Source organism: Pleurodeles waltl, chromosome 5, assembly GCF_031143425.1.
Source record: "Pleurodeles waltl isolate 20211129_DDA chromosome 5, aPleWal1.hap1.20221129, whole genome shotgun sequence".
Classification (NCBI taxonomy): Eukaryota; Metazoa; Chordata; class Amphibia; order Caudata; family Salamandridae; genus Pleurodeles; species Pleurodeles waltl.
The window spans coordinates 1285858295-1285871671 of record NC_090444.1 but is presented as its reverse complement, the minus strand read 5'-3'; the positions used below and the strand labels follow the sequence as shown (position 1 = coordinate 1285871671).

The window sequence follows — 13377 nt, the reverse complement described above, 5'->3', positions numbered from 1 at the left end:
TACATTTTAGTTTGCTATGCTCAGAGATATTTACAGCACGGTGGGTTAGGGCAAAATGGGAGATCATTCTAAATCATTTATATTTAGTGTAGGGGCTGGGTTTCTTGGCTGGAGCCACTTTATGCCCTTGTTGTCAGATTACGGCAGTGCTCGCTCCATGGACGTAATTTAGGGGTGGCAGCTGCGATGCCTGGCTTGCCCCTTGCGACCCTTGTCACTGCCTTTGAGACCCCTGGCCTCAGAGGTCTAATAGTAAATAATGCTACGTTATTCACTATTAGTGTAATAAAGAACAACTAGCTGGATATGAGCTTCCCTGGCAGCCGAGATAAGAAAAAAAATGCTTTTAAATGTTTGCTGTGTGCGTGCTTGCGGGTGAGAGTGTGTTTATGTGAGCAAGAATGTGTGAATGTGTGTATACGTGTGAGGATGCATGTGTGAGTGAAAGTGAAGGTCAAATGGTGTGTGATGTCATATCAGCTACCCCTGGCATTTTGGTGGATTAATGTTCATGGCTTGCTCCAAATACCCTTTACCTGCATATTATAAACACACAATCCTGGAGGTGGTAGAGTGTTATAAGAATGTTTATGCATGTTTGTGGCACGTAATTTTCTTGTGTTGCCAATGTGTTTTGTTTTTTATGCTGTTGTGTTTTTGTGCTGTTGACTTGCAATGTAATGTTGTTGTGTGGATACAGTAGAATTGTTTTGTTTTGTTGTGTGTTATGTTTTAAATGTGTTAATTTGTTGCCTTGTTTATGGTGAGAGAGCATAGCTTGGCTGTGTCACTATGCCTCTTAACATGAATGAGAAAGCGTGGTTATTTGTCTACATAATGTGAAAAGATGTTTTCATATAAATGGTGCACTGCAATACATACGAATAAAGTACATAGCTGGATGTAACATTTTTAGCAATATTTAATCACTGTTTTGAAAGCATGTTTTTTGTTGTAATGTTTTATAAGTATTATTCTATATAATCATTTTTTATTTCATCATACTTAATGCATAGACTCTATTTAAACAAGGTGTATTTGTGTTTCATTAGCCTGGCTGGAGTGAAGGCCAGACATTTTCGAGTCTGAATTAGTGAGGAGCACATTGTGCTTGAGAAATAAGAAGAGCTGCGAGAAGTGCCACAAGGATGAAAGGAGTAACCTAGGGTGATGGTCGAAATGTTTCTGAAATTCCGAGAGTGTGAGGGTGTACAAGGTCAATGCAGAATGCTTCAGAAGGTTTCAGAAAGTTAAAGTATCAATTCATTTTAATTTAAAGATTGGTTTTTCAGTAAGGATGTTATTGCAATGACATAAGCCTCTGGATGGATTGAGATTTAAGTGTGGTTTAGCTAGTGGAAGAGCCAGATTTCCTTTGTCATTTGCTGAGAGTCTACCCTGCTGAGATATATCCCTTAGACTTAGATTCTCATGTAGCTTCATGCCGCTGCACCTCTCTTAATGGAACCTTCTGCAGAAGTTCTATTTGCTGACCCTTTTCTCTGAAATCTTTAGTATTAGAATAGTTAAGAACGTAGATTCAATGGTTAGACAGGAGGATTTGCTTTTAAATTTTGAACATCAATCTTTGTTTCTGATTTTCTGGATTATCGATATTGAGATACTTGTCTTTCATATGCTTGTAAAGTTTAATATTGTGTAACGCTTTAACTCACCTTTTTTGATTTTGTACATCTATACTATGTTTTTGAGACTCATTTATGTAAGCTTGACTTTGAGTCTGTAATAAAGTTCTTTGAAACTTTAAGATGGTGTCTGAAACTTAGGGCCTCATTACAAGACTGGCAGTCCTGGGACTGCCAGACTCGCGATGGTGGTTGGACCGCCACAAAAGCATCGGTCTGACCTCCATATTATGACCGTTGCTGCCACGGTCAGACTGCCGACACAGCAGTGCTGCCCTCTGGATTCCGAATCCCCTTTCCACTGGCCTTTGCAAAGGCCGGCGGAAAGGAGGCATCCTGGGCCCCATGGGGGGCATGGGCAGTGCAGGGGTCCCCATGGACAGCCCTGTCATGCTTTTCACTGCCTGAATTATGGGCAGTGAAAAGTGTGACAGGCGCTGCAGCACTTGACACACTGCAACATTGCTGCTGGCTTAATTACAAGCCTGTATCAATGTTGTGGTGAGTTTCCTGCTGGGCCGGCGGGTGGAAATGCAGTTTCTGCCCGCTGGCCCAGCGGGAAACTCGAAATAGGGCCCACAGAGGCACGGCCACATAGGCGGTCACCCGGACGCGGGACTTTGGTGGGAGGCATCCGCCGCCCGCCAAACTCATAATGAGCCCCTTAGTGTGTAGATCAAATAAAAAGCAGTATCAAGGTTGTAGTGAGCCCATTTTCTGATACAGAAAGGATACTTGAAATCACCCAGTGCAGAACACGGGTTGGTTCAGTATGAAAAATGGCTCTCGAAAATCTCTGCAATTCCAATTATTGCATTGCTACATGTCTGAAGATGTGATACTATAGCCGTTATAGCCCACCTCTGAGAGCTATGCCACTTATTAAAGACCCTTCACCCCAGATATGGGCTCAATATGCAGATGAGGATCTGTAAAAAAGTAAACTGGTGTTTGGCAGAGTTGCTTGTATCAAAGGTATGCCTACCTTTAGTTCTGATGTCCCATCCTTGCTTTCTTTTGTCTAGTGTGAATTAATCTATAGGACAATGCTGCATTGACTATGTCAGATATTCCTTGTACGTGGTTACCTGTTACATTTTTTCATGACATTTGAAACATATGCATTTGTGTAGGTTTTGGACTGTGTGATCACTTGAGTGTTAATAGGGTGAAGACAAATGGCTCTATAAAGCATGTGAATGGTTTAGGAACATGATGATTTGATCAGCGTCTGTTAGAGTATAATATTTCCATTAGTGCAATTTGTGAAATTTCTGCTAAACGACTGTTTTTTAATTTGACAGGCGGTTTTTGTTGTGGAAGCAAAGGAAAACATAAATGTGGAATGCTTTCAAAAGCCACTGGCAACACTGTAGGCCACATTCCAGGCCATCATCTTTTACCCAATACATCACTTAAGGCAGAGACCACACTTATGCAAATCATGCTTGGTGCTGCTTCCATAGGAACAGCACAGCTTGAACTACCAGGCAAGGTCGCGCATGAAGAGCAGAAGAGCCGAAGCAACCCCAGACCAGTTTTAGCATTGTTGGGCCTCATGAGTAAAGTGTAGCTTGATTACCTCTGTACAGTAAGCACAGGACCCATGCCTATGCATACCCATCTGACTAGGAGGATTGCACGGCTGAAAGTGTGTGGAATGTTTATAAAAGTCTCAGCTAGATGCATCTCTCAGGCCACTTTGCATATAATTTTGGGACACCTTTCTGCTGAATGATTGCAGGGCACTCTGGGAGGTTTGGCTGTGTAAAGTGTACTTTAAGAAGTGTTAGAATTTGTTTTCTTTGTTTGCTCATTGATGCACGTTGGCCTCATGTTGGAATTCTGGTGATAAAGACTGTGTGCAATAATTTCTTATTCAAAATGAGACTTCTGTCAGTTCAGTTAATGTATGGATGACAGCATCTTTGGTGTGAGTCTCGTTTTGCACAGATGTTTTATTCATATTTATGTCTTTGTCTCCTGTTAGACTTTTCATCCTTGGCGTGGTCTCCCTTAACTTTTTGCCTCTGTTCCCCAGGTTGTTGATGTGTGCTGGACTCTGATTTTTCTGTTTTTGTTACTCTGGGCACTTTACCACTGCTAACCAGTGCTAAAGTGCAAGTGCTCCTTTACAAAATGTGTATGTGATTGGCTTATCCATGATTGGCATAATTGGTTTACTAGTAAGTCCCTAGTAAAGTGCACTTGAGGTGCCAGGGCCTGTGAATCAAATACTACTAGTGGGCCTGTAGCACTGGTTGTGCCACCCACATAAGTAGCTCTGTAATCATGTCTCAGACCTGCCACTGCAGTGTCTGTGTGTGCAGTTTTAACTGTAAATTCGACTTGGCAAGTATACCCATTTGCTAGGCCTAAACCTTCCCTTTTCTTGCATGTCAGACACCCCTAAGATAGGCCCTAGGTAGCTCCAAGGGCAGGGTGCAGTGTATGTTTAAGGTAGGACATACAGTAATGTGTTTTATATGTCCTGACAGTGAAATATTGCTAAATTCATTTTTCACTGTTGCAAGGCCTGTCCCTCTTATAGGTTAACATGGTGCTACCTTTAAATCTGATTAAAGTGTAGATTCCCTTTGGGAGCGGATGGACATGTGGAGTTTGGAGTCTCTGAGATCACAATTTAAAAATACATCTTTTACTAAAGATGATTTTAAGATTGTGTGTTTGAAAAAGCCAATTTTAGAAATTGCACATTTTTTTGCTTATGCCATTTCTGTGACTCTGCCTGTTTGTGGATTCCCTGTCTGGGTCAGTTTGACAGTTGGGCTGGTTGCACCTCACACTAGACAGTGACACAAAGGGAGCTGGGGTGTAGTCTGCATTTGCTGATGAGCCATCTGTGCTAGGAGCGAGGGGAGGAGTGGTCACTCACACCTCAAAGGGCTGTGCCTGCCCTCACACAATGCACTCTCCAACCCCCTGGTGAGAATCTGGTGCCTGGCCTGGGCAAGGCAGGATTTCACAATCAAGAGAAACTTTGCTTTGAAATAGGCCTACTTCAAAGGAGAAAATGGGTATAAGAAGGGTGCCCAAAACTACAGACTTTAGAACACTTCTGGAAACCAAGCAGAACCTCTGCCTGGAGAAGAGCTGAAGACCTGAGGAAGAAGAGCTGCCCTGCCAGTGACTGTGCTTTGTGGAGCTATCCTGCAGTTGTTGCTTCTGCCAGAGTAAGAGGGCAAAGACTGGACTTTGTGTGTCTTCCATCTTGAGAAGAACTCTCCAAGGGCTTGATTTAGAGCTTGCCTCCTGTTGTTTGAAGTCTCAGGGACAGCAAACACTTGTCTCTGCCAGCACCTGGAGTCTCTGGAGAGACTCCTACTCTGCCCTGTGGTGCCCAACCAGTTCCTGGGACCCTGAAAGGAGAAGCTGGCAGCCTAAGAGGAGGAAATCCACACACAGAGAGCTGTGCAGGGAAAAGATTGACGCAACTCCGATCTGCGGTTGAAGAAACGAAGTGTCACCGGCTCTGCAGCAGAAATTCTACGCTCTTCGGAAACACGACTGAAGAATCAACGAACAGAGCTGGAGAAATGGTGCGCAGCATCGCTACGGAGGCTGGGAGATCGCAACTTGCGATGTGTGGTTTTCAGATCATCGGGCAGCTGGATTTCTTACGCAAGCACTGCTGGGCGTGTAAAAACAACGCAAGGCCTGCCCGGACCCAAGAATGCTGACCGGATCGATGCACCGCACTCCTGCGAAGAGAAGAAACGACGTGCCCCAACCCGACGAAAGGAGAAACGACACAAGGTCTCGCTTATCAGTGAAATCGACGCATCGCAAGCTCCTTTTTGATGCACACTAGCCCGTGCGGGGTTATTTTTCACGCACCCAAGGTACATTTTCACACTAACAGTGTTAGTGTGTGTTTTAAACTACATAAAGACTCTTTTTGCTTTTTAATTGATAACTTGACTTGTGTATCGTGGATTTTTGTTGTTTTGGTCTTGTTTTGTTTAGATAAATATTTCCTATTTTTCTAAACCTGTGTTGTGTCATTTTGTTGTGTTTTCATTAAGTTACTGTGTGTGTTGGTACAAATACTTTACACCTAGCACTATGAAGTTAAGCCTACTGCTCTGCCAAGCTACCAAGGGGGGTAAGCAGGGGTTAGCTGAGGGTGATTCTCTTTTACCCTGACTAGAGTGAGAGACCTTGCTTGAACAGGGGTAACCTAACTGTCAACCAAAGACCCCATTTCTAACATCTCCTAAATAATAAAAAAAAGAATATTGGCAGTATTTTGTGAAGTTCTACCTGGATACCCTTGCGGGTGATAGTCTCCACTGCAAGTACATACAAAAGAACTATACCTCAGTGTATTTGTGCGAGTTCAGACCTGTCCAGCAGATTTTGTATTTACGTTTAATGTGTTGGACTGATCAATTAGTCTCTATGACATGGGTAAGAAATCTGAAACCAAAATAAGGACTTGCTTTCAGACGTTGTAGTCTGATGTTAACAGTTTGCAAAATAGTACTAATCTATAAGTAGGTCTGATGGAACTTTAGAACATATAAGTTAGGCTTCTGACATTTATTGGAGGTGTGCTACTCAGTTGAAAATTCAGATAGTATGGGCTTGATGCACGAGTACATCACAATCCTGACTCAAGTCAGTCAGTCAAAATATCTTCATTCGGCTGAGATCCGGCTATAAAAGCACAAATTACATAAATAAATTCACATTGTTTTAACAAAATACCATATTAAAAAACTCTAATTAAAATGCCTAAGTTCTTCTTAATTTGATAGCAGCAACAATGTAGCTAAGTAAGGCAGTACACATTCTGAATGATGATGAACTTTGCAAAAAGATCAGCCTCTTTCATAGGAAATAAAGTGCTTTTTCAGAACAATTGGATGTAAAAAGCGGAATCTCAAAGAATCAAGCAAAGTGCAAAAGAGCATAAAGTCGGCAAAGGATTGGGCGGTAGTACAGTCACAAGGACAAATTTGGAGAGACGCAAAATAGGTTACCCCCAGGGGAAAGCCCGCAAAAATGAATTGTATTCAGTCTCAACCTGGTGAATTTAAATCTATACTCTGGGTTTGTTATCCATTTTAAATAGGGTTCCATGCCAGAAGATGTAAAACTGTGCATGTAACTGGCAATTGAAGCCATGTCAAGGGTCCTTTCAAGTCTAATTCCCTATTTGTATGATTCAAAACTCCCTTTAACTTCTGTCTTAAAATTAGAGTCAATGATTTAAGGTTAGTCAAAAAGATCACTATAATCCATGTTATAGAAAGTAGTTTTTACGTAGACCAGCCATGGGATAGCAGACATGTTATCTAATTTTATACAGTCCAGCAGCACCTGCCTTGAAAAATCTGCATCAGGGGTGTTGGAGCGCTCAAGGGGTCTTCTTGCTGCCTCTGGTTCTGAAACCGCACGCTCTCTGGCGAGACATCATAACTTATCCCACCTTCGAGAAGTCGACCAGATCTTTGGACTAAGGGCCAGATGTAGTAAACTCCAATTTTGCGACTTGCAGATTGCAAGTCTGACCGACTCGCAATTTGCAACTCGCAAAATTGGATGCAGAAAGGTGTCTCAGACACCTTCTGCGACTCGCTATGGGGTCGCAAAGACCCACCTCATCAATATTCATGAGGTGGGTCGCAGTTTGCGACCCCAAAGCGAGTCCCTGCACTCACAGGGATGGAGGCCTACTGTAGTCAGCAGACCTCCATGTCTGTGACTGCTTTGTCAATAAAGCAGTTTTTTTTTTCATTTTGCAGCCCGTTTTCCTTAAAGGAAAACGAGCTGCAAAATGAAAACTAAACCAAAACCATTTGGTTTCTTTTTTTTTCAGAGTAGGCAGTGGTCCACAGGACCACTGCCTGCTCTGAAAAAATATTTTTTTCGGTATGCACAAAGGGGAAGGGGTCCCCTGGGGACCCCTTCCCTTTTACGAATGAGTTACCACCAGTGTGACACTGGTGGTAACTGCGAGTTGGTTTGCAACCGCATTCGCGGTCACAAAGCAACTCTGAATGGCGATGCGGTTGCAAATAGGAAGGGAACACCCCTTCCTATTTGGGAGTCGCATTCGCAAATTGCGAGTCGGTACCGACTTGCAATTTGGGGATGAGCATCGCGTTCGGCCTTTTGCATGCCGCAAACTGCGTTTTTCGCAGTTTGCAACATGGAAAAGGCTTTGTACATCTGGCCCTTAGTGAGGAGTGTGGTAATTGGATTAATTTATCACAGACCAATAACATGAGAACATAAACTACATTAAATACAATGACCAATTTGACTACAAAACAAGACTTCAAACTAAAAAAATGTCAAGGCTTTATTACAACCAAAAAGTAAAAGTAACGTAAATGGTGCGCAAAACTAAGATATAAACATACATGAAAATTATAGGTTGACCAAAACATCCAAATAGATTGAGCCTACTAAACATCAATGCTATTTAACACTCCAAAAGAATAACACAAATTAACAAAACTATAATATGCACATTCTAATCAGATTTCAAAGCAGATGATGGTGGCATCAATCAATCATCAAAATTCAATTAATGACAATTAGTTTTCAGGGCTGGACCATCCTTATCACTTATACGAATTTGGACTTGTACGTGTGGGGACGGACTTACACATGCGGGGAAAACAAAAGAAGAGACAAAATAATTTGGAAAACCATCTAACTAGGATAACTCACTATAAAAATACACTGGTGTAATCATCTAAGCTGAAAAGGAAACAAGAAACCACATTTAAATTATGCCTCTCTTTATGGGACAGCAAACAGGAAAGTTTAGTTGAGAAAGTGTTCAATGTTTCACAGCATCGGTAGACAGCAGCATTAAGGGAAGTGCAGAACATGAGCTGTACACAGGGTAGGTCAGCAGTTTAGAATTTATTGGCATATTGGTACTGAACAACATATGTAAGGGGAAATATAAGACTAATATAAGACTAAAGGAAAACTCATAACATAAAAGCTAAAATTGCGTCAGAACACTTGAAGAGGAAACAGGAGGTGACAGCACGAGTACCAAAGTAGAACGAACTCCAACTAACTACCAGTTTCAGAAGTCTCTCCCTAACTGGAAATGTCCATTAAGTTATGACTGGTTGACTGTGTTGGCCCTTCTTGTGCAAATTAATCAATATCCAGTGGGAAACCACTGACACCATCAAGTTTGCAACAATTCCAGATATCTCAGGGAAGATGTGAAATCATCTTGATGAGTTCATACAATTTCCTGCAATGTCCCCAAAAATAACATTTATTTGTCGATTGCAACTTTCCAACTCTTTCCAACAACTCACAGGATGATTCTAAACATTCTCATACAGATTTAATAAGCTTTCCTGTCTTGGTCGACAACTAGAACAAATACTGTTTCATTTGTTATTTATCAAGACATCTTCTCTGTCTTTAATACAGTAGGACATTCAACAACATATTAGCAACCTCGGAATTAATTCAGGCTAAAGGAAACAGAATGAATGAGTACTTTTCCTCTACTGCTGCAAAAATTAATCTTCAGGCCTTTCTTTTCTAGTAAAGAAAGCCTGAATACATATTAATGCAATTAACACATATAAATCCTATTGCGCACCTTAGAATTTGAATCAAATATGCATAGCAAATTATTTAACTGCAAACAATATTTGCAACATTAGAAATAGTTTTAACGTGCTTTTATTTCTCTGCACACATGATTGGTGTTTATAAATGAATTTAAGTCAATACAAGTATGATTAATTCATGTTATTTTAATACTCACACTGTACTTCATTTCTAATATTCTTCTAAGAACAATACTTTTAATATTAATTCATGTCAGTAGTTCACTCAAATAGAAATGCAGAACATCTTTCATGACAAGCACAATGTCAGACACAAAAGGAGGCCATATTGTTCACCATAAATCAAACAAGCAAATTTTTACATTTCATGTTAATTTCTCTGTTAGGCCTTTAAATGAAGGTTTGTAAGTCGCCTTATGCTAACTTCTCTACCAATAATGTATTTGTAAAATTTGATCTCTATTGGGGTGCACCTTAACTTTAACCCCCAGTAAAAGCAGTGCCAAGGAAATCTAATCCTCCATGAATCCCATTACCAATTCCAAATGTGCAATGAGGCTCAAAGAAGATTTACGGATGGCTAAAATCTTACACAAAAAATCTATTCCCTGGCGCCTGAAGTTTCCTGGAGGTGGTGTAGCCCCAAATTATGGCTCCATAGGTGCCCACTCATAGGCACAAGCTTTTTTAGAGTTGAATCATCTTCTGAACCGGCTTGTGGCCTAACCTTTTATCAAATCTAAAAATGGCATCCCGGGCTGCCCTCACTTTTTTCACTCTCTGGGTCAATAACCTGTCCCATCACCCATTTGTGTTGAGCAGGATTCCAAAATAATTTAAGAAATATACTTTTCAATGGGTGACCACCCCTAAAAAAGGTTTTAGATTTAGTATGTTTTATACCACAGGTCAAAATAAAAGATTTTTAAGCATTAAGGGCCAGATGTAGTAAACTTCCGAATTGCGACCCGCAAATTGTGAATCAGAGCGACTCGCAATTCGGAATGTTGGATTGTGTCCCTGACACCATCTGCGACTCGCAAAGGGGGTCGCAAAGGCCCACCTCATTAATATTCATGAGGTGGGTCGCAATTTGCGACCCCCTTGCGAGTGGCGGCATTCACAGGGATGGTGGCATGCTGCGGACAGCAGACCACCATGTCTGTGACTGCTTTTTAATAAAGCAGTTTTTATTTTTTTTGTAATGCACCACGTTTTCCTTAAAGGAAAACGAGATGCATTACAAAAACGAAAAATGAAACGCTTATGTTTCTTTTTTTCAGAACAGGCAGTCGTCCATAGGACCACTCCCTGCTCTGAAAAAATTTTTGCAGTTCCATTAACAACGGACCCCTTCCCTTTTGCGCATGGGTTACCACCCATTTGAAATGGGTGCAAACTGCGATTGCTTTGCGACCGCGTTCACGGTCACAAAGCAATCCTGCATTGCACTGCGACTCGCAATTAGGAAGGGGACACCCCTTCCTAATTGCGACTTGCAAACCCGTTTTGCGATTCGGTAACCAGGTTACCGAATCGTGAAACGGGTTTTGTGCATTGCAAAATGCATTTTGCACGTCCCAAACAGCGACTTTCACTGTTTGCGACATGCAAAATGCTTCCTACATCAGGCCCTAAATCATTAAAACCATTTAAAAAAATGTGGAGGCCATTTGCTGTCAATGCTAAAAGGACCACACCATACGCATAAAGCAATACCAAGAGTGACTGCCTCCCAATCCCGTGGACATCTTCACTGCATAGTTTTACAGCAGATCCTAGGGAATTAATATAAAATAATAAGAAGAAGGTGGCTAACGTACAGCCCTGCCCCTCTGGTCACCCATATTGCAGCTGTATTGTTCCTTTTCCATGTAATCCACACTTTCATTGTGGAATCCCAGAGCAAATGCTTTACAAGATCTAATAAAGGGGCATCACCTTCTGCCTACTCCATGAAATCCCACAACACACCCCTGTCTACAATGTCAAAAGCACAGGAGAAATCCTCCTGGCTTTGACGTACTTACCCAAGATAAGTATCAGGTTAAGCGCTTGCTCTATGGTCCCTAGGCCTGGTCGGAAGCCATATTGGACCAGACAGAAAAAGGATTTAGCCGTTACCCAGTCCTCCAATTTGCCCAATATTACACGCCCTAGAATCTTTGACATGAAGTCAATCAGCGGAATTGGTCAGTAGCGTGCAAGTTACTTAGGGTCACCTTTTTGTTAGATGGATACTGTTAGACTTGTCAGACTTAGGGTGGTCATCCCCCAAACTTTTTGCCTGCTTGTTTCCATCTTGTTTGTATTTTTGCTTCAGTAGCCTTAGGACTCTTTGCACTTTACCACCGCTAACCAGTGCTAAGGTGCACGTGCTCACTCCCTAAAACATGGTTTGGTTGGCATATACCTAATTGGCTTATTTATTTTACATGTAAGTCTCTTGTAGAGTGGTACACCATATGCCTAGGGCCGGTAAGTTAAAAGCTACCAGTGGGCCTGCAGCACTTATTGTGCCGCCCACTTAAGTAGCACCCTAAAACTTGTCCCAGGCCTGCCATTGCAGTCTGAAGGCAGCATTCCCCTGCCATGTCGACTTGGCATTTAAAACCCCTTGCCAAGCCTTAAACTCACCTTTTATTATATATAGGTCATCTCTAAGGTAAGCCCTAGGTAGCTCATAGGGCAGGGTGCTGTATAATTAAAAGGTAGCACATGTACGTCTTAATTTTACATGTCCTAGTAGTGAGAAATTCCCAAATTTGTTTTCTCACTACTGAGATGCCATTGGGTAACTTTGGGGATTCCTTATTAAAATTTATGAATTGTAATTCCTAACCCAGAGGTGGTTGATATATCATGTTTGATATTAATGAACTTGTAATGGTAAACCACCTTTAATGGTAAAAGCAGATTTAAAATTACAAGTTTGAAAATGTCAGTTTTAAAAAGTTTGCATTTTCCGGTATCAGCCCTCAGTGCCTGTAACCTGCCTTAGGTCACATGACAGGGTGTAACTAACAGTTGGAACTGTGTGAATTCACCCAAGGCAGTCACACAATAGGAGGATTAGCAGAGCCTATATGGGCCATTAACTGACTTGATGGGGGCGGAGCTAAGCACAGCCTCACTTGCAACTGAATAGGCTGGGATCTGCCACCACACAATCGGCTTAATGACCCTGTATTGTCACTGCAGCCAGCTCGGAGCAAGGGGAGACAGGAAATTCCTGAAACTTCAGAGAACCTTTCTAAAATCTTCACCCCGCTTTTAAAATCAGAGCACCAGGGTACATAAATATGCCTCTCAGAACTGCTTCTCAGTTCACTATTGGACCTGAGGAAGGAGTCTTAGAGACTGGCCTGCTGCAGTGACCTGCTGTACACTCTGCCAGATTGCTGTTGTACCTGGAAGGACTGCTTTGCTGCCCGGAGCCTGCTTGGAACTTTCAGAGACCAGCCCTGGAGTGAAGCCCTGCATCACCACCTAAACCCAGGACTTCAGAAGTGACTCCAAGGGCTAGTTTAGCTGGTCTCCTGTTCTGAACCACAGGGAGATAACAGGCTTTCACCATCTTTAACCTACACCTGGGGCCAGCCTGAGTGAGTTGTGCACCACCCAGAGGTCTCCATCTACTCCTGGAACCTTGGTTGTGTTGATAAAGGTGCCCAGGTGGCCAATTCTAAAACTAAGAATTTGCTATTTTGATCCTTAAACTTTTAAAAATCATACCTCAGTTTCTACTAATTGGATTTTGATGGCTTTGGTGTCGAGTAATTTAATAAAATGTTCTATATTTTTCAAAATTGGTTTGAGATTGTTATTGTGTTGTTTTTTCACTGTGTTGCTGTTTGTGAACTGCATAAATACTTAAGACATTGCCTCTAGTTTAGATTGACTGTTTGTGTGCCAAGCTACCCAGGGTTAAGAAAAGGTTAAATGAGTGCCTTTATTTGGTTCACCCTGCAAGGGATTGTGGCTGTTGCTTGACCAGAGCTCATACTCCAGATAACCAACAACCCAATTTCTCACAGATACTATCCTCTCCAGGAATCAATGAGGTGACCCTTTACCTCTGCCCTCTATACATTTGTAACAATAGGTTCCTAAAACTCCACACTGCTTTAAAATAAGTCAATGGGGCG

At 41.8% G+C, this 13377-nt stretch overlaps 1 protein-coding gene across 5 annotated transcripts in view; it reads right to left on the bottom strand.

The window, feature by feature from the left end:
• Positions 1 to 13377, bottom strand: part of FUT9 (fucosyltransferase 9) — a 666331-nt gene that overhangs the window by 584235 nt on the left and 68719 nt on the right. The window lies entirely within an intron of this gene.